Source organism: Miscanthus floridulus, chromosome 15 (assembly GCF_019320115.1).
Source record: "Miscanthus floridulus cultivar M001 chromosome 15, ASM1932011v1, whole genome shotgun sequence".
Classification (NCBI taxonomy): domain Eukaryota; kingdom Viridiplantae; phylum Streptophyta; class Magnoliopsida; order Poales; family Poaceae; genus Miscanthus; species Miscanthus floridulus.
The window spans coordinates 23,910,442-23,933,521 of record NC_089594.1 but is presented as its reverse complement, the minus strand read 5'-3'; positions in this window follow the sequence as shown (position 1 = coordinate 23,933,521).

The window sequence follows — 23,080 nt, the reverse complement described above, 5'->3', positions numbered from 1 at the left end:
ATCTCCAGCCCACCGATGGAATCTCCATCGAGGAGAGGCCAGCGGGTCACCCGAGTCGATTAGACAGCTCAGGCGGCTGCCGAAAGATAGGTAAGGAGCAGTGGGATGCCCCATGTGGGTTATGCTGACTCCGTCATGAACGATGGGCCCAGATTCCACTCGGACATATCCAATAGGAGCTCCCCGAACCCGTCACTCGAGCCATCGAGCTAAATTTACCAACCCCCCATTCTACTTTTCCAGTGCATGATCATTCATTCATCCTTTCTCATGCATGCATTCATACATTCATCCATTCTCATGCATGAATTCATACATTCATCCATACATTCATCCCATACATCCAAGCATTGCATATGCAATGTTGCATCACAACGCTTCGACCGGGGTTCGAAGGTTGGCTAGCAAAGGGCTCGAGGCCGCCTCGCGTTAAACAGAGCCAGGGGAGAAAATGCAGATGAGCCCCAGCGGCCTTTGCCCGATCCGCTCAGAAGCAGACAAGGTCATCTTGACCTTCTCATTCGATCCTGACCTCGAGCCATGCCCACAGAATCTCTATTGAGGGGAGGCCAGCGAGCCACCTGAGTCGGTCTCCGAAACGGCTTGGGCATCTACCGGGAGGCGGGTTGAGTAGTGGAATGCCACATGAGGGCTCTACCGACCCCGTTATGAATGACAGACCAGGATTCCACTCGTACATACCCGTTAGTGAGCTCACCGAGCACGTCACTCGAGCCATCGAGGCAAGCGACGTTAGCTCAACCCCTCCGGTTGCGGAAACTGCAGATGGGATAACGGTGAAACTCGACCGACCCCTATCGAGCCCAACGGACATGGGCGAACACCCGATCGGAAGAGGCACAAGAGTCCACAGCCCCAAAAAGAGTACCAAGGTGCTCAGCCTTCGACCGACTCCCCAGTCGGCCGTAGGATCGGGGGCTACACCCACCGAATGCGCTTGCGCGCACCCGGTGGAAAACGGATTACCAGTGAGTCTCCTCCTCGGGGGTTGGGCGCCTATGTCTGCATGGCGTACCTCCATGGCCTTTGCCAGTCCCTTCCTCAGGGGCTAGGTGCCAATATCCCTCTGGCGCACCTCCGCGGCCTTCGCTAGTCCTCCCCACGGAGGTTGGGTGCCTGTATCCCCTTTGCCAGTCCTCCACATAGAGGCTGGGTGCATAAATCCTACTCGGTTACCCTATGCGGTACAACAAACCAAGGGGGAAACACCGAAGTTGTAATAATAGCCCCTTCATGACTTCATAGAAGTCCCAAAGGGGCTCGGGGGCACCTATCGGGTTCATAAACCCGGGGTCCCCCAATGGACCCGCTTTCCAACAAAATTCGGCCCAGCAGGCGGCGCAACGACAGCACACATCTGGGCTGGCCCAGATACACAATAACAGGCCAAGACCACGATCCGGTCCTCGACTGGCACCTCCGACCTCTGGGGGCAGGCCTCGCACTCGTCCGACCTCTGGGTCGTGGGCTCCGCCTCGCCCGACCTCTTTCTCCGACCAAGGATACGCCAGACCTTTGTTCGCTGCTCTTTCTCGACCGACACGGTCGGGGATGACTGGGAACGACCGACCGAGGATGCCCGCTCAGTGTGGGCCTAGGGAGCTGGTGGAGCAGATAAGGTAAGACTCTCAAGTGAACCGCAATACCGAGGACCGTACCCTGCACACCTGCAAGACGGTGCCTTCAGATCATGACAGTCAGACACTATACAACCTTCCAGACGCGTCAGACCACAAATAATATTGTGGGCGCCGACGTTTGCCATACGAGGCGAACATGGTAGAGCCTGCCAGACGCGTCTGGGCATAAACAGTATTGTGGGCGCTGGCAGCCATCCCGTACCCGATAGCGTGAGCAACAAGACAAGGCAACACACGTATACATTTTCTCTCTTTCTCTCTGACTTGTAAGGCCATCCCTTTCAACTATAAAAGGGGATGCGCTCTCTCCTTAAAAGAGAGGCTGTCTCTCTCTCTCTCGAAGACTTTCTCGAACACCATAACTCAACAAGCTTTAGAGACACACAGAGCATACGCTCTAATACTTAGCATACGTTAAAGCCCCGTCACTTTCGGTCACTCGGTTCAGAGTCCGACTAGGCCTCTAACACCCCCTTCTCATTCCTATTCGTTTGTAACCCATAGCAAACTTCGAGCACCTGGGCTCAGGAATAAAGTCATCGACCAACCTCAACTAGACGTAGGACCCGTTGTCTGAACCAGTATAAATCCTGTGTCATTGAGTGCTAGGCCACATCCGATCACAACGCGCGGCAAAACTACAAATATTTACTTGTTGGTCACTTTTCGCACCGACAGATATAGAACCTGATTTTTATGCAAATGGCTCTCCAAATGATGACTTAGAGAGTGAGATTTAGAAAGACACTTGGAGATGCTCTAAGTTATGTATATGGTCCAATCATCAGCCAATCTGTAACAAACAGGTTATGCTTGGGAGCCAAAGTCCTGTAAGGCATGCATATGTATGTACTCCTGTGTATGCACGCACTAGGAGCCATCGTTTCTACTAAGTATGTTATGCTTTTGTAAGGCGACCTTATGACATTCTATGACGTGTTTCCATGGCATGTGTTAGATACAATGCTGTATTAATCTGCGTGTGCACATTGTTGACGTTGTTACTGAGAAAGTCAAGCCATAGTGCCCTAAGGTGTAGCAGCCATTATTATTTATTATTTACGTGGTAGTGAATAGTGATCCAACCTTTTTTTAGAAGAAAAAGAATCATGTGTTGGTGTTGCCATCCCGAGATGGCTGGATGGATGCTGCTACTATAAACAGGCTGTGCAAGTGACCTGGCGTCGGCATTTGAGTGTCTCGGTAGACGATCTCTCGCCGTCGCCGGGCAATCTCGATCGTTTGCTGATGCAATATGTGCATCGTGATCTCTGCTAGTACTACGTGATTACTGTGCAACTTCACAACGAGTCTGAAGAGTCGGTTTCGTTTTCGTGTCACGTCAGGCATCAGGTTGACTCGCATGCGGTTTTTTTTATGTCCTCGTGCTGTTGTTATTATAACATGGAGTCACGGTCAATGTCGAATATCCTATACATGTGTCAGCAATCGTAGATGGCACCATACCTTGTCACGTGTCAGTGCCGCGTCAATGGGGTTATCTTATCTGCTTCATCTTTTCTGCAAGCTGGGGGACATCAGACATGATGTGGTTAACTGGTTATGCACGACTTCAGATTGGCCGCCTACTCCTGGTCAAATCCAGAAGAATCCTTCGATTGGAGAAAGTAATTCCAGAATCCAGACTAATCATTACTTTACTAACCGTCTTCTGCACATGGAGCAATTACTAATGTTGAGTGCCAAATTGATTGATTTGTATACTTCGTTATTTGATTGATTTTTTTCCCCTATGCTCTGAATTCAAGCAGAATTCATGGTGCAAGTTGGGAAGTTCCTTCTTTTTTCTTTTCTTTTTAAAATCTCACAAGGCTTAGAACTGAGCATTAATCGAGGAGGAGAGTAACATGTTGTAAAAAAAAGGAAAGGGAGGGGGGGGAGTAACACAGGTGTGACTTATAGGGAGTAATAACGAACACAATAAATGAATAAATAAATACATTGCCTCGTAGGATTGTTTGATGACTTGGCACTTTTTTTTTTAAACGGAACCGGTAGGAGAGCTGCCTGTTGTATTAAAAAGGAATAAAGCCTAGAAAGGCACTGTACAAACATATATACACAGAAGTACAAGCGGACGCAAAGGTCGGAACGCCTCGGCTCAGGAGACCTCACATCAAGCGCGCAATAATAATTTAGAGACGTGTTTTGCTCCTGCCATTGCCCATAGAGTCGCCTCCTCTTTGATTTTCTGGAGAAGCTGCATTGGTTGGGATTCCTTGTGCTAGAAGATTCTTGCATTTCTTTCCTTCCACACCTCCCAACAGACAAGAATGATGATGGAGCTTAGTCCTCGTCTCGCCGTTGAAGGTGTACTATCTAAGTTGTCCCACCAAATTTGTACCGAGTCTCCTAGCTCCCAGGCGAAAGGGTGCAGCTGCTCATTACCCAACCATATTGCAATGCCCTCCCAGATACACCTAGTGTAGCGACAGTCTTGGAAGAGATGAACGCCAGACTCTTGGCATCGCCTGCACAGGGGACACACACCATTATTCGGCCATCTCTGTGCTTGTAGCCTATCGGCGGTTCAGATTCTGTTTTGGATTGCGAGCCATCCAAAGAATTTGCATTTTGGCGGCGACTAGACTTTCTAGATCAGTTGTTTGAAATTTGTCAGCGTTGCTCCAACGAATTGCGCGTGGTACGCGGATCCTATTGTGAATTTTCCATCCGGCCTAAATTTCCAGTTAATGTTATCCTCGCTATCTGATTGTAGCTGGATGTGGTTGAGAGCCCTCCAAAGCCGGACATACTCCATGAAGTGTTGGGAGGTGAAGCTTGTATGTCACAGGTCTGTCTTTAATCCACGCTCTGTCGTGCAAAGCTTCGTTGAGTGACTTGTTTTTGTTTTTTGAAATTCGGAAGATATTTGGTGCTAGATCTTGAGGCCTTTGACCTTGGAGCCAGGCGCTGCTCCAGAAGGGTGTTCTCATGCTATCGCCAGCTGTGATTGTTGTTGCTGTAGCAAATAGGAGCCTATCAGTCGTGTCACACGGCGTGTTAGGGTTGTTCATCATCCTCCCTTCTTCCTCCCATTCTTTTCACAGCCATCTAAGACGTAGTGCTCTTGTGAATTTTCCAAGATGGAGAATGCCTAGGCCCCCAGATTCAGTTGGTCTTGTGGAACGTGGCCAATTCACTTTGCATTTTCCTCCAGTTAGCTTCTCTGATCTGGCCAAAAGGAAGCCCTTCCTGAGGTTATCAATTTCCTTCAACGTGGCTTTAGGAGCTCTTAGCGATGTGAGGCAATGCACATGAGGCAATGCACAGCCTGTGAGGTGAGGACCACTTTGACCAAGTTGGACCTTCCTGCATGGTTAATATTCTTGCCATTCCAAATAGTGAGCTTGCTCACAGCTTTGTCGACAAGGGGTTGGAAATCAATCCTTCGCAATCTAGTGTTTGTTAGAGGCAGCCCCGGATATTTTGTTGGGAAGTGCGCTCGTCTTGTCACGAAGTCACGCAAGACCTCATCAAGGTCAATGCCTTGACATCTTATGGGGATGATACATGACTTCTAAACATTTGTTTGGAGCCCTGACACTTCGCTGAATTTGGCGAGGATATCAGCGAACATAGTGACATCCTTCTTATATGGCTTGACGAAGATAGCCGTGTCGTCCGCATATATGGATGTTTGCATGACAGTTTGTTTTCCCCTGAATTTTTCTAAGTGTCCTTCTATCATAAGGTCAAGGATGTTTTGCAGTGGGTCGATAGCAATGACAAATGGCAATGGTGAAAGTGGATCTCCTTGGCGTAATCCCCTACCGTGTTTGATAGGTGTAGTGGGGACACCATTTAACAGGATGCAAGAAGATGATGTTGATAGTAGGGCAGCCATCCACTCTCTCCATTTTGGGGGGAAGCTAAAAGCTCTAGTTTGGTTTTGGTGAATGTTAGTATAAATTAATGCACACAGAATAATCCGCAAGCGCACGGATATTATACCGATGTAGCACTTCACCGGGAGTACCCAATTTTATATCGAACTCGAAGAAACATGTGTGAGAATAACCAAATCTAACTTATCCCAACTCCACAATCAAGGCTAAATAATAGGAGCGTAGAGGAGACTACTAAGGTCTTCTAGCTCTAACTTCGGTAAGCTTTGTCTTCTATTGTTCAATTCTAGGGATAATACTAGAGAAAACACAGATAGAGTATGTTTCCTATAGCAATACTATCCTGCCAGGCCTATTAACGGGAGGTGGACTACAGAGGATTCAACAAGGCTATAAGAGTCACCCTCGCGAGCTACCACTAATCCAGAAAATAGGGTACATCTACGAGTAATCGAGTCTAAGCACCATGCTTACACTATAAATACTACTTTAACCTAGGAGCTACAAGGATTAAAGTACTCAAAAGAGAGTTGCAAACCTAAAGAATAATATGAACAAGATGCTTACTTGAATTAGAAGTCGATTACCAGAGAAATCTCAGAAGCAAGCTCAAGAAGAACTTGATTTCGCCAGGTACAAGCCGTAGAAAGAGCACCAATAGGCTAGGACTCCTCCAGAACTCTTCCCTCACACTCTATCTCTCTATCTCTAGAACAAGACTAGATCCTATGGAGGACTAATCTTGTCTTGATTGCTAGCCTTGATCTTGGTGGACATATGAATTAGGGTTTCTAGCTTCTCAGCTCTCAGGATCAAATGAGGTTTATGCCTGGGGGGAGAGATAGGGACTGGATTATATAGCCCTAAGGGTCCAACATGAGCCCTTGGATCAAACCGACTTAAGCAATGGCCTAGATGCATCCTCAAAGGTGGTGGAAAACCGACGTAGGAAGCTGGCTGATAGGTGGGCCCACCAGGGGCCCGGTGGTCTGACAGTGGAGCCGGGCAGCCCCACATGTCATCCTCTGGTCCTCTGCTTCGGTGACGTGGCTCCTAGATCCTTCTAGAGTCTTCCCACATAGGTACTGCGGTGGAATTCCGTATTTTCCTTTGATGATGAGGTCCTCATTGGCGGTTTTCTGATTAAATCCTGCTGGAAAAATAGATTCACTAAAACTCATGGAATTTGTCAGTTTAAACCCCCTAAGTCTACATTGGTGATTCATTTATGCCCTTATACATGTTTAATTGATGGTTAAATATGTATGATAACTACCATCAACAACTCCCCCACACTTAGGCTTTTACTCGTCCTCGATAAAAGGTTGGATTACTCAAGACATAACCTTAGGACAAGACATCAACACAAAACCATTCCCAGTTATGCATGTACCGCAGGATTTAAAGTGTCTACCATGAAGCTTTGGGCGGTTGAAAAATGGAACAGCTTGAAATAGATCACCATCTTCCGTCAGTCAAGTCCATTGGAGAAACATTTTAAGATTTTTGAAAACAAAACATAGTTTACCTTCTCCTTTTGTAGTACTCTCAAATCACTTTGTATATGTGGTATTTTTGGATCCTCACCAAGGCATTGATGATTTTGCCTTCTTTTTGCCTACTTCTAAAAGCTTATGTGGAGCTCAGGTAGGGATGAATATGAAAACATACTTGCATTGCATATATTGTAAAGTCAAAACAAGGATCCAAGGAGAAAAATGTCATACTCTTAGATCAAGACGTGCATGTGTGTGGATATGTATATATGGTGGCTAACCTAATTCTACTATGCTCCTTAAAATATCTCTCTTTATTAAAACTTTGAGACACTTTTGCAAGAAAACATGTGCTATCTTATTCATCTCTCTCTCTTTTTTGTTTTTTAGGCAGGCATCTGAGTACCCATTGTTTTCAATATCTCAAACACTTGTCCATTTTTTCCAATACTTTTCCTTTGAATAACTTTTGCATAGCTACATGCCTCTTTTCTGCAATTGAAACTTTTCAAGAAAGACATTTACAAGAACTTAGAGCATTTATCCTATCAAACATATTTTTGTGTCTATTCCTAGTGTCAGAGTAGAACATTTTTGGATGGATGAAAAACATGGTGTTGCGTACCCCAGTGTAGGAGCAGCAGATATATATGGAGTGTACGTGATCTTGATCTTGGGAGCATGATAAGTTTCTCAACAAGGGTCACAAGGTTTGACCAAACTCAATACAATGACAAGTAGTATATGTAGAAGGTTTTCCTAGTCTATGTATAACTCTGGTAGGACATTGCTTACCATAGAGGAGAGGCGTAGCTATTCTTTTTACTTTTTGAAATAAAATTCTCCAATAACAAGACATCAAGAATCAAGTTCTCATTATTCTACTATATCTCATTCCACAACAACTTAAGCAACATGAGGTCCCTAATAACAAGTTCCCAACAGTAGCATGACTTTTAGGAAAAGTATTATGTGAGTCTACCCTTAAGTCATGACTGAAATAATCTTTTCTCTGGTTCTAAAGTTATTTATTAATGGATTTTCAATTCAATTAGAAATGAAAAATGAAACATAAAAAAACAGAGTGTATTGGGCTCATACCTGACTGTGGACAAAGCGCAAGGCGAGGCGGTGCTGTGGTGGGTCGGGCGGCCCATTTAGGAGGCTGGGTGGCCCGCTCTCAGGCCTGTCTCGGTCCAACTTTGGCGAGCGTGGTTCTTGGTCCATTGCTTCCCGAATTTCATGATCTTCGCAATTGGATCTCGTCTTTGTTGTCGTGGTGTGTCTCCCCCACACTTGTTTCCCTGTATACCTTTATGTACAACATGTGGAGACAAACACATATCCAAAAGAAATAGCGAGCATATATTAAGAAGACTTTATTAATATATAAGGCACTTTATTATACAAGCACACATTAAGCACACACTTTTTTCTGACCTAACACAAACTTTTAACTATCTGAGCCAAGTGACAAACCTAAACATTAAACATGATCACACTTAACCTAACACTTGTGCCTTATCACTTGACCTATTACTTAGTTTTCTTCTTATCCCCAAGACAGCGGGAAAGGATAGAGATTTCACTTTTCAAATTCTTCCGCTAGAGATGTTCTAATTCCATCCTATTATGCATGGCTTCGATAGTCCTAGTGAGGAGATGGGTCTTTTCTTGGAGGGTTGTGATGGCCTGAGTAAGGAGATCAACTCTCTTCTCAAGGGCTGCCATGGTCATCCCCTAACGCTTCTCTTCTCTCTCTAGCAGAGCTAGGAGAGATCTCTTCGGTGTCTCCTTCGATGGAATGATCTTGATCTGCCCTGGTGCAGCTCAAACTCCATCAAAAGCAACTCAGGGTGCGGCCATAGTATATTTGGCACATGTGACCTCCCCAAACTTGTTGGTCTTCACACTCATCAGCGTCTCATTGGGCCTCGAGGGAAGGAGCTTGATATCCTTTGGCACTTGGATCATCGAGCCCTTCATCTGCTGTGGCTTGTCCTTTAGGAGTAGGCGCTCATGCGACGGAGGGAGCACCGGTTGATGAACTTGGATGTAGTAGGACTGCTCATAGCTTCTTCTTGGAGGAACCAGAGCTACATGCTTGGGAGGAACAATGGCTAGGGGCGGAGGTTCTCCTACTAGGATGATGGCTAGAGACTCATCTACAGGCGGTGGCTTCCTTGGGTTGGTCCTGAAGGGGATGATTTGCTTGTCAACCATGGGAACTAGGAGAGGAGGAGAGCTTTGTTGCTGTTGGAGGAGAAGGCTTTGATAGGATGGAAATGGAGGCAGGCATGGGCTTGTTTATATAGGGGGGTTCAACTTGCAGCAGGGGTCAAGATCTATCCATATGAGGTCTTGTAACGAGGAAAAACAGAATACGTCGAAAAACTATGGGATTACAAAGAGGAAGGATCTAGAAGACACGAGAGAGTTAATGGGACGCAAGAGGCACTAACAGTGGGCCGGGTGGCCTCTAGGTGGGGCCAGCTAGCCCCACATGTCGAGGTCTCAGGATGATTTTTCTCGTGGTGATTTCTAACTCCTATCTAATCCCAAAAAGTATATTTTCGTGTTACAAAATGTTATGGAGGATGGTAGTGGTGTAATTTATGGTAAAATCAGAAAATCTACCTCATCCAAATCCTTAGGTGGGTTTTTGGGTTCTAGAAAGATCTTAAGACAGTGGCCATTTACCTTGAATAACGTACCTTCGTCGTTTTGAAGTGTTACGGCTCCATGCGACGAAGTGCTTATCCCCTTGAATGGTCCTTCCCATTTGCTCTGAAGTTTTCTATGCCTGAATAATTTAACCCTAGAATTAAAAAGTAATACCTTATCTTCGGCGATGAACTCCTTCTTCTTGATCCTCTTGTCATGCCATCTTTTCATTCTCTCCTTATAAATCTTGGAATTATGATATGCTTTTTCACGCCATTCATCAAGCTCAGAGAGTTGCATCTTTCTCTTAGTTCCTGCGGCTTCAAATTCCATGTTCCATCGCTTGATAGCCCAGTGAGCTTTGAATTCTATCTCAACAGGTAGATGACAGGTCTTCCCATAGACCAATTGATATGGTGACATCCCAAGTGGTGTTTTATAGGCCATTCTGTAAGCCCATAGTGCATCGGGTAGTCTATCCTTCCATGCAGTTCCTATCTCATTGACCGTCTTCTATAGAATGTTCTTGATTTGTTTATTTAATGTTTCTACCTAGCCACTTGTTTGAGGGTGATATGGAGTAGCAACATTGTGATGGATCCCATGCCTTGACAAGTAATTGTGAAAATTCTTGTCAGTGAAGTGAGTTTCTCCATCACTAACCACGATCCTTGGAACTCCAAATCTTGGAAATATTATCTCTTTAAACATCCTCTTGGAGTGTTTTGCATCAGCAGTTCTTCATGGTATGGTTTCAACCCACTTAGAGACATAGTCAACTACCACCAAGATATATTCACAGTGCTTTGACTTTGAAAACGGTCCCATGTAATCAATTCCCCAGACATCAAAGAGCTCGATCTAGAGGTTGTTGGTGAGTGGCATGGCATCTCTTGAATTAATATTTCCGTGCCTCTAACACGCTCCACACCTCCTGATGAAGTCCTTCGTGTCTTCATACATGGTTGGCTAAAAGAATCCACTTTGCCAGATCTTAGAATGAGCGTGGAATGCACCATAATGCCCTCCATATGGTGATGAGTGGCATCGTTCTATGATCTTGATGCCTTCTTCTGCTGGTACACACCTTCTAAGTAGGTCGTTAGAGCAAACTCTGAAGAGGTACGATTCATCCCATATGTGGAGATGACTTTCGTAGATGAGCTTTTGTTTGTTCTCCCCTGGTGGTACATAACCTGCAACCATAAAGTTAACAATATTTGCGTACCAGGGGTCGAATTTTGTAACCTTGAAGAGCATGTCATCCTACAACGAATCATTAATGGGTAGTTCCTGCGAATTCTCAAACTGCATTCTGACAAATGATCGGCAATAGAGTTTTCTACTCCCTTTTTATCTTTTATTTCTAAGTCAAATTCTTGAAGTAACAAAATCCATCTTATCCATCTAGGTTTAGCATCTTTCTTAGTGAGAAGGTATTTTAAAGCAGCATGATCAGTATAAATAATCACCTTAGCTCCTACTAAGTAAGATCTAAACTTATCAATAGCAAAAACAACAGCCATGAGTTCTTTTTTAGTTGTTGCATAATTAAGTTGAGGTCTGTTAGAGTTTTACTAGCATAAGCAATTGCATGATGCTTCTTATCTTTAGTTTGTCCTAAAACTACCCCCACAGCATAATCACTAGCATCACACATAATTTTAAAAGGTAGCGACCAATCAGGGGGTTGAATGATTGGTGTAGAGATAAGTGCTTTCTTAAGAATATTAAAACACTTCAAGCACGCATCATCAAATTTAAAGGGAACATCCTTAGCTAAAAGATTTGTAAGTGGTCTAGCAATATGTGAAAAATCTTTTATAAAGCGGCGATAAAAATCAGCATGGCCAAGGAAACTACGGATCCCTCTGATATTTACGGGAGGAGGTAATTGTTCAATTACTTCAATTTTAGCTCCATCTACCTCTATCCCTCTTTTGGACACCAAGTGTCCTAGCACTATTCCTTCTCCAACCATAAAATGACATTTTTTCCCAATTAAGGACTAAGTGTTTTTCTTCACATCTTTGGAACTTCCATAAACAGAAAAATGATCCATGAAAACTTCCATGATTTCTTCAATCATATCAGAAAATATAGACATCATGCATCTTTGAAAAGAAGTTGGAGCATTACATAATCCAAAAGACATTCTACGGTAAGCATAAGTTCCATATGGACATGTAAAGGTGGTTTTGCTTTGGTCATCTGGATGAATGGGAATCTGGTGGTACCCTGAATACCCATCAAGGAAACAAAAGAAAGAGTGATTTGCTAGTCACTCCAACATTTCATCAATGAAGGGAAACATAAAGTGATTTTTGTTTGTTGACTTGTTAAGTTTTCGGTAGTCAATACACATCTGCCATCCAGTGATGATTCTTTGGAGGATTAATTCATTTTTTCAATTTTAACTACAGTCATGCCTCCCTTTTTAGGCATAACTTGAACAGGGCTAACCCACTCACTATGCGGCACAAGATAGATAATCCCGGTATGCAAGAGTTTTAAAACCTCTTTCTTAATAACCTCTCTCATTGCATTATTAAGCCTACGCTGGGTCCCTAGAAGGTATAGAGTTAGGATCTATAGGAATGCAATGGGTGCAAAGAGCAGGGCTGATACCCTTAAGGTCTTGGAGCGAGTAGCCAAAGGCAGAATGATGCTTTTCTAAGACAGTTAGCAAGCATAGAGATTCTTCCTGAGAGAGTTTATCACTTATGATCACAGGAGAATCCTGATCATTATTGAGAAAAGTATATCTAAGACCAGAAGGCAGGGGTTTAAGCTCAATGGTGGGCTTAGGTGGTTCTAACAATTCATCTAAAGGTTTGGATTCCGTAGGATTTTCATCTTCCTCCTCGATGAAGAACTAGGCATCATCTTCAAGGTTGGGTTCGATCAAATAATCAAGAGATGCAACCTTAACCTCTTTCATTGGGTCTTCCTCGGGAATTGGCTCACTCTTATCATTTAAAGAATGAGTAACGGTATAGAAAGTTTAAAGTTTCTCCCAAGTCTTATATTCAACTTCCCCGCTTGTCCTTCTTGGATAAGTCTTCCAATTGGTTGTCCTATCAACAAGTCAAACTCTATAATATCAAAGATATAAAAGTTCAAATGTACTCTAGTTCCATTGATATGGATAGGGAGGACATACAAAATTCCCAAACTCAAGAGAATGTGTCCTGAAAGACCTTTCAATAACTTTGTTGTGGGGGTTAATGGCATGTGTTCCAATAAATCAAGAGCAAAAGATGTAGACATGATATTAATACCCACAACTAGATTGTAAAGAGCATTGAAAAGAGCTTTATTAATTTAGCAACGAATGGATATAGAAGGTGAATCTAAATGAATCACGTTAGAGGAAAGCTCTGATTCTTCTAGCCATTCATTGCTTATAATAGACACTAGCTCCTTCATTGTCTTTTTAAGGAAAGCTTCCTTAGAAGGATCTAAAGGTTCTTTATTTAGTGATTTCCTAGACTTCTGGGGTCTCCTCATGGTATGGTAATTCGAGGTATTTCCATATTCATTGAAAAGTTCATCCTCGAATTCAAGCATAAAATCCAAAATTGGAGTTTCCTCCTTTTCTGGTGGCTCAGGATTTGGGATAGCTGAAGTTGGTGATGGGTCTGGTAAGGATTCGGGTTTAGCTATCTAGGATTCTTCCTCTAATGGTTCCTCTTCTACTTCCTCAGGGATGTTCTCTAAGGTTTTCGTAAGAATGCTTCTCCCCGCATTTACGGAGACATGCAAGAATGAGGCTGTATTAAGAAGCGTTGAGGATCCCCTATCAAGACCCATGTAAAAATGTTGAAGGAGAATAGGGTCTTGGATGGTAAGGTTAGGGCCAGTATTAATAAGAGTATTAAAGCGTTCCCATGCCGTGCCTAGGGATTCTTTCTTTCTTTTGTTTAAAAGATAAAACCTCTGAACAAAGTTTGACTACCCTGGAGATGGGAAAGAATTGTAAGCAAAAGCTAGAACATAGGGCTCCCCAATCTCCTTGTCTACTCCCTATAGTGAGATTGTACCAACATTTAGCTTTTCCCATCAAGGAGAAAGGAAAAAGCTTCCATCATAAGGTTTCGTCTGACATGCCCACAATGTGCAAGCATGCACAGGTCTGCTCAAACTCATTTAGGTGGGAATAGGGGTTTTCATCATCTTCGCCCGAAAAGGGTTGATCCTGAACCATATTAACTAAACACGGGCGCAGCTCATAGCCAGGTGTTAGGATAGGCTTTGAAGACTCTTTTGGTTGTAGGCTTGCGCTCGTGGGTGCACCACATTGGTAAATAGGAGTGGATTCTAGATCCATGGTAAAAAGAATAAAAGAATAAAAGAAAAGATAAAAGTATAATACAAGGATAAGCTAGGTTCGAAGTTAACTCAGCAACTATTTCCCCGATAATGACACCAGAAATGCTTGTTGGTATAAATTAATGCACACAGAATAATCCGCAAGTGCATAGATATTATACCGATGTAGCACTTCACCGGGAGTACCCAGTTTTATATCGAACTCGAAGAAACGTGTGTGAGAATAACCAAATCTAACTTATCCCAACTTCACAATCAAGGCTAGATAATAGGAGCGTAGAGGAGACTACTAACGTCTTCTAGCTCTAACTTCGGTAAGCTTTGTCTTCTATTGTTTAATTTTGAGGATAATACTAGAGAAAACATAGACATAGTATGTTTCCTATAGCAATACTATCCTGTTAGGCCTACTAATGAGAGGTGGACTATAGAGGATTCAACAAGGCTATAAGAGTCACCCTCATGAGCTACCACCGATCTGGAAAATAGGGTACATCTATGAGTAACTGAGTCTAAGCACCACGGTTACACTACGAATACTACTTTAACCCAGGAGCTACAAGGATTAAAGTACTCAAAAAGAGAGTCACAAACCTAAAGAATAATATGAACAAGATGCTTACTTCAATTAGAAGTCGATTACCGGAAAATCTCAAAAGCAAGCTCAAGAAGAACTTGATTCTACCAGGTACAAGCCATAGAAAGAGCACCGATAGGCCGGGACTCCTCTAGAACTCTTCCCTCACACTCTATCTCTCTATCTCTAGAATAAGACTAGATCCTATGGAGGACTAATCTTCTCTTGATTGCTAGCCTTGATCCTGGTGGACATATAAATTAGGGTTTCTAGCCTCTCAGCTCTCAGGATCAAATGAGGCTTATGCCTAGGGGGGCAAGCAGGGGCTGGATTATATAGCCCTAAGGGTCCAACGTGAACCCTAAGTGCTAACCTAGTTTATCAAAGTGATCATGAGATAGGTAGCACTATTCCATGTGGTGGAGCAAATTTGATTATCATGATGATGGTGTGACCATGGTGATGATCAAGTGCTTGGACTTGGAAAAGAAGAAAGAGAAAAATAAAAAGCTCAAGACAAAGGTGAATCTTGATAGGAGCTTTTTGGTTCAGTGATCGAGACACTTAGCGAGTGTGATCATATTTAGGATCGATAGCCGTACTATTAAGAGGGGTGAAACTCATATCGAAATACGGTTATCAAAGTGCCACTAGATGCTCTAACTCATTGCATATGCATTTAGATCTAGTGGAGTACTAACACCCTTGAAAATGTTTGTGAAAATATGCTAACACACGTGCACAAGGTGATACACCTGGTGGTTGGCACATTTGAGCAAGGGTGGTGAAGTTTGGAAAGTCGAGGAGGTCACTGTGCTAACCGGACGTAGGATCGGACGCTGGACCTTCCCGTTCGGTCAGTAGTGGAGCAGTGGCTCGACTTTGGTCTTGTGACCGGATGCTGCACAGTAAAAGTGACCGAACGTGCAGGGCCTGCGTCTGGTCATAGGTGACATACACTGACGTTAGGCGTGAAACTTGGCGCGTAGAGGAGGAGAACTAACCGAACACTGGGCTGGGTCCGGTTGAGGCGCATCTGATGCATTCGATCAGTGTTTCAGCACTCAAGAACCTTTCTAGAGTCGACCTGATGTGCGGAGGCTATTTTGATTGGCGCGTCTGGTCACAGTGTGGTGGCACACAGTGTTGTGAGGACTTGACGTGGCATGAATGCGTCAGGTCATACGCTGGTAGTCCGGTCCTCACTAACTCGATCGCGCCGGAGTTTTTGACTATTGGAGATCAGGCGGCCGTGGTTTAAACAGGGACACGTGGACGATGATCCACGACCAGACGCTGGGGTGCCGCGCGTCCGGTCACTTTGATCGGAGCGTTCGGTCGCCCTGAGCACAGTGAGGTGCAGGGGGCTAACGGCTCCATTTCGTGTGAGCCTGTATTTAAGCCCCTTGGCTGGCTCAAGCTCACCCTCTTGGCCATTTGCATTAACATAGCAACCTTGTGAGCTTAACCAAAGCCCTCCCACTCATCTCCATCATTGATTCATCATCTTTGTGAGATTGGGAGTGAATCCAAGTGCATTGCTTGAGTGATTGCATCTAGAGGCACTTGGTGTTCGTGTTTTGCTGTGGGGTTCGCTTGTTACTCTTGGTGGTTGCTGCCACCTAGATGGCTTGGTGTAGCGAGGATCATTGAGCGGAGGTTGGTGATTGTCTCCAGCTCCGATCGTGGTGATTGTGAAGGGTTCTTGACCTTTTTCTGGTGGAGAGCCAAAAGGTACTCTAGTGGATTGCTCATGGCTTGTGTGATCCTCATCTTATGTTGATTGTGTAGCACCCAATTGTGGGTTTGGCGTGTGATGCCAATTAGCGCATGAACCTCCAAGTGAGTGAATCGCCACAACGAGGACTAGCTTGCCGACAAGCAAGTGAACCTCGGTAAAAAATCTTGTGTCATCATTGTCCGAGGATTTCTTTGGTTATCTTGTGATTGATTGTGATCATCTTGTGATTGGCTCACTCCTTGACACCTTAGTATAATCATCACCTCCATCTCTTGTATTACATTCTTAGTGTCGTTATGCTCTTTAGTATAATTAGTTTTGAGAGCTAGCTTGTGTCGGTCTAGTGGTTAGTGAGGCTCTTTAGTTAGTCTTTGAGAGCTCACTAACTTAGTGTATTGACATAGTCATTGTGTGGATAGAGACTAGATACTAGAATTGCGGTAGGTGGCTTGCATTTTTAGTAGGCTAGCGCAACATTCGCTTCGTCTCATATTTGTCTAACCGTTTGTTAAGTGTTATTGTAGAAATTTTTAATAGGCTATTCATCCCTCTCTAGCCATTAGGACCTTTCAGAAGCCGAGTTTGCTCATCATGGTGAGTATATACTCCCAATGGACTGAGTCAAAGGCCTTTGTTATGTCTAGCTTGAAAAATAGTGCTAGGGTCTTGGATCTATGGAATCGACGCACGGCACATTGGACCGATATGAAATTGTCATAAATGCTTCTTGTAACACCTCTCTTGGGTACTTAGTGTCTAATGGAACGCAAGTACTCTTGGAAGGGCATTAGATTAGGTGGTTCTGCCAAACCCCCGTACCGGACCCCCTCCTTTTTCTTATTTTGGGACATGGCCGCTCGCATGCCTCCTCGTCGAGCGAACTCCCTCTCCTCTCTTTTTTCCTCCCTCCACTCAAGCTCGTGCAGGGAGCGCACCATGGCCAACGCTCTCCCCAACTCATGACCCGCTAGTGTTTCCCTTCCACGCCGCCTCCACTTTCTGATGCGCTGCGCCCCCACCTCCGTTCGCCACTATAAGATGCCCTTGCTCTCCTCCTTCATCCCCATCTCCCTCGAATCCGAAGCAGAGCTTTGAGATCTAGTCGTCATTCATGGAAATAGGGTCGTCAGTCAGTGGTGATTGTGTAATCTGAGAAAAAGAAGGGATCTGGTTTTTGTCAAAGAAGTTCATGTCCTCCTCTGGTTAGTTTAAGTCTTAGGGTTCACGATGATCAATTTCTCACCCTCGTGTTTCTGGATCTATTGGACATACGCCATATTTTGGTTCATCATTATCTTACTGTTTCTCCATTATCCTCGTCTAGCTCGACTTCTAGATTAAGCTTTGGTTGTACTAGGTTGCTCTTAACCATGTATCTCTAAATCCCTGTGTGGTTTAGTATCTGAAGTCGTGTAATCTTCTGTGTAATTTCAGATCTGCGAAGTGTAATCGCACTTTCTCTTTCAGATTCTTGTTCGAATCTCGAGACAAGATTCTTTTAAGGGGAGAAGGTTGTAACACCTCTGGTGTTACATGCTTGCTTAACACTTAGGTTAAGGTCTTAGAGAAATTAGCAAAACAAGTTCTCGAGTTAAAAAATTTTAAATCACGCATGAAATGATAAACAAACCATGTGCAACCTACCTTTATGGTTGAGGGAAATCAAATAAAATCTAAGTTAATTTACTCAGTGCATGGGAATACTATGAAAATCCTAACAAAAAGAATAAAATAAGTAGTTAATTGTTTGGTACGAAAAACAATTTATGTAAACAAAATAAAATATGACTTGTGTATAGTGCTTATGTGAAGATGGTGAGCAAGTGCTGTAGTGGAAAATGCAATTTTAATTCTTGAAAACATATGTTGTTAATTAGTGTTCTGGAGAGCTCAAAGATCAAATATGAAATTAAGATAAGCCTTTTTGTTAAGTCGGCAAACACTTGAACTATTGTTTAAACTACCATTTTTGGTGAATTATATCGAGCAAAATAATTAAAGAGTGCTTAAATAATCTATCCCTATGGGTTGGTATGGAGTATGAAATATTGCATGAAATACTTGTTGGTTGAAGTTAATAAGGTTTAGATTTTTTAAAAATTGTGGCAAAAGTGTTAATGGTCGTTTATGAACCCTTATCTTTTTTTTCTAAGTTAGAAAAAGATGATGACAATGCCATTTTGGTGTTTAAATTCTAGCTAAACGGATTGAGCACTAGCTTCATGTTCTTGTATTGTTTGTTGCCTCTTAGTCAGCACTTGAGCATGGTGAAGGTCGTAGTTGTGTTGGGTGTCATGTTGCCCTCTTAAAAATTGCCCAAACATCGTTGAAACACGCTGTAAACCACGTTGTTGGAGCTCTTTTCATGAACCGGCACTCCAGTGATGAGCCCATGTTGCCATCCTTTTATCTCCCTCTATGGTTGCTCTATGGTCATGATGATTGCTTTGCTAGATAGCTGGTAGTGTTGTCTTTAGGATTAGTAGATGGGTTGAACCTCAGTAGAGGAAAGCGGCAACCATTTTTGCGCTTTAAAACTCATGCACATCACTAGTTACACTTGCGCAGCCTGAGTCCACGGTCACCACACGCGCGTGGGTGCTGCTGGTGTCGAGCTCAAGCCGTGGTCAAGCAGCTACCGCTGGCTAGCTAGCGTGCCGATCGGTGCCGCGCAGCGCCCTTGGCTCAGGGTTGGCCGGCCCCAGTTGGCTGTGGCCTGGCTCCTACTGCTGCATGCGCACCATGCTTGTGTGGTTGGCCGCTGTGCCGCGCGCAGGGCCAAGCCGAGGCTGCGGCTATCGTCGCTCGATCATCGTGGCGCTTTCCCTGCCCTCCGATTCATCTACCACGGGCAGGTGCCGCTGTCGGCCGCGTCAGGGTCATCGGATCCCAGTCGCAGTAGATGGCAACACCCCCTGCCTTGCCTTGCCCCGTTAGCGGACGTCGGTGAGCCTCACTCGGGTCTGGCCACCCTAATTTAAGCACATCGTGCCAAGCCTCCATGTCTCGTCACCTTGCGCACATGATCGCACTGCCACCATCGATCGGTGCCGCCCCGTTTTAACTGGCCCGGCTCGCTCATGTGCCCTCTCCACGGCCGTGTCGTGCGCTAGACCACCGTCTTTCCCTCCTAATCGACCGCTCAAGCTTCGTAGTAATCCCTCGCACTAGTGGGTAACTTAGGGAGTTGACTAGGCGCCCCATTCCCTTCAAATCCGTTCGTGCACTGCTGACCAGTAATTTGGCATTTTACTCGCCACCAAGCCGGTAGAGTTGGGAGGGTAAGGCCTAAGGATTCAATTGCTCGTATCCCCCAAGCTCGTTTTGACTCCCTCTATCCGGTGCTCACGCTATTTGGCTAGGGTACTCGTCGGAGATGCGGTGACATGTTAGGTCCGCCTTGGGACGTCGCCGCCTTGCCCGGGCGCACATGGCCAGACTACCTCGACCCCCCTGCTTCAACCGTCATTTGAAGCGTGTACCACGGTGAGCTACTGAGGCTTCTCCGCCACCTCTACCTTTCTGAGAGTGCGTAAACTCACTGGAACACTCACGCCGCCACACGGGTCTACCGTCGTCGAGACTAGGTAGGGTAGTTCACCGTTGGATTTTTCGCCACCTCCAACCTTGTGCGTTGGTCCGGGGATCCGCGTCGGCCCGATGGGCACGCCGATTCGGCCCTCGGTAGGCCGGCGTGGCCGTGCTGTGTCGGCCGAAGCCGCGCCATCGTGTTCGGGTACATCGGGGACCTCCTCGTTGTGAAGATGACTTAATTCGGGGTGTTGTGTGCAAAGCTTACGTCCATGGCAACAGTGTTTTGTTGTGCCGTTGGATTGTCTAAGAACACGAGTCCTCTTCTACAAAAGCGTGGGCACGTGCACGGGTTCCCCGCCTTGGGCCGTTGCTGGCCAACTGCGCCGAGCACGACCGTGTTCCCGCATGGGCCGCAGCGGGCTGCTGGGCCAAATTGGTGGCCGCTGGTCTTTCCCTTTTTCCTAGAGCATTTTATAATTTAGTTTCTAAGGCAAACTTTTAAATTCAATATAAATTTGTGTAGTTGGCCAAAAATCATGAACTAATTTTATTAGGTTCCTAAAATCATGATCTATCTACTAGTATATCTTGTTCACATAGTTTCATAGTATTTTCAGGAGTTATCTAATTAAATTGAGATCCTTAATATTGTTAAGATATAAACTTGTAGGAATTTTTGTAATAAATTGGTGATAGTGTGGGCTTTAAAAATTTTATAGTAAATTCCTAATATTATTAGATGCTCACTGTAATTTTTGTAGCTCCATAATAATTAGTTTGCTAAGATAGCTAATGAGCCTTAGTTTGAATATACATATTAAATCAATGAAATGTTGAAACACCTCAGGATGGTAGAACGGAAACATTTGTTGGGAAATAATGCTTTATTCGGCAACATGGATACGTAGCCTAGTGTGTTAGCCGTTAAAGCTAGCTCATTAGCGTGAGAGGCGTAATCGTATGATAAGAGTTGTGATTGTCGTTGATTAATTACGTCTTTGTGTTGCATCCACGTATATCATAATAGGAACAATGATGGATCATGAAGTCATCTGGAGTTGCAGAAAATATGGTGCCTTGATGATCGTGTCACCACAATGAAATGTTAACTTTTGGTTATATCTTACACAGGCAAGCCCCGGTACATAACCCCTATTATTCTGCACTAAATTTTATGTTTATGCATTAAGTATTAAGGAGTTGAATGAAACCCACTTGATATATATATATATATATATATATATATATATATATATATATATATATATATATATATATATAATATATATATATATATATATATATATATATATATATATATATATATATACGTCTCCTAGTGTCGGGCCGAGGCCGGGGTTCGGGGGGGTTTCTTGGCCTGTGTGAGAAGGCCTTCTTCTTATGTATAATGCCCGGGGGGCGGCTTGCCCCTTGTAGGTCGAGTTTATATATATATCCTTATCCTATGAGTCTTACTAGTATGGCAGGATCATGTAGATTGCTCTGCTATAGGATCTGGTAGAAGTCGAGTGATTACTTGTCACTCGCGAGAGATAGGAAAGGCATTATTATTGTTATCATTATAAACTATCACATGGAACAGCTATCAGGATGATAATTGGGGACTGGGCGGAATTGTACTTTGGATCTGGATTCAGTTGGGCAATCGAGCGAGGCTCTGGTTCCACTTGTTCCGCCTGTGTCGATTAAGGACCGTCCATTGCTGTGGATGGTAGTCAGGTCATAGATTTATTATCCTGAGCACATACTTACTTATGGGAGCGGGAAGACTTATAACTCTCTTGTCAGGGGTTCTGACTCTTTTCGGACCGACTTTTAGGGGTGGGTAGTAGGTGGAGGTCTAAGCACCATACGGAGATCAGGTCTCAGGTGTTGGAGGCTTGGAGTCCAAGTTGGAATGGGGACCTGGACCCTTTGACAGGAGTGGGAAGAGTTGGTTCTGTTTGTGCCTAGGGTACAAGCGGGGTGTGTGTTTCGGGGTACCCAGCTGGGATACATTGATTCACGAATCGTCGTTTCTGTGAGACGGTACGACTTGGCTATGGTCTAACATCGTAGTAAGAACTAGAACGTGAAAGAAGAAGATAAAGCAGTGTTGATTGCTTACCACATGCTTGAAAGTAGCATAGGTGCTTACCTAGATTAGATAGTTAATGAACTAATGGTAACTGCAAATAAAATTGAACATAAGGATGCACGTTTAGTAAGGCTTCCTGCAGATGCAATAACCCACAAGCAAGATAGCCTTGCATATCCTTGGAGTCTTTTATTTTCCTCATGTCGGGTAAGTCTTGCTGAAAACAATCGAGTACTCAGGGTTTTATTTCCCCTTGTTGCAGGTGATCGGAGGATACATAGAGTTGACTCTTGTGTGTGGAAACCTCCTGGTGGGCTCAGAGAGGATTCCTTTCACGCTACGACCGTAGTGTTTATTTATAACCCTCACTAAAAGTTTTTAGAAGAAAAATTTTATGATCTGTCATCATATCTGATTTATAAATGTTCACTATGTTATGATTCACCGTTAATCTTTATTTCCATTGTAACTCTGATCATATGTTGTTCTCCGCTACAAGATAAAAATGTAAACCTAAAATATATAAACTCTTTTACATGTAAAACTGTCTTAATTCTGCTATTGCATTCAACTTGTTTAAGTACTCTAATATTCGGCCTGTTCGCTGGTTGGTTTCTGGGCTGGTTTGGGCTGGCTGGTGCTGGTTTATTGTGAGAGAAAAACACCGTTGGCTGGCTGATTTGGGCTGGCTGAAACCAACAAGCGAACAGGCTGATTGTAATAAAGTGATGTAATAAATGATTAATAATGTTGTAAGCTTTATTCTCTCATTTATGATCCTGGCGGAAAAATGTGGATTTTCGAGTTCTCCCTTGGGTGTGCTCGACGGAACGGCACGATTTAGTATACTCTCTTGGGTACTTAGTGTTTAATGGAAGGCAGGTACTCTTGGGAGGGCATTAGATTAGGTGGTTCTGCCACACTTCTTTCTTTAATGAAGGCGCTCTGGCCCTTTGGAGATCAAGCTGTTCATGTGTGGCGCCAGCCGCATTGCCAAGACCTTTGAAATGATCTTCGCGAAGGAGTGGATTAGGCTTATGGGCCTGAAATCCGAGACTGACTCTGCACCATCCTTTTTTGGAATTAGCACCACATTTGCTGTGTTGAG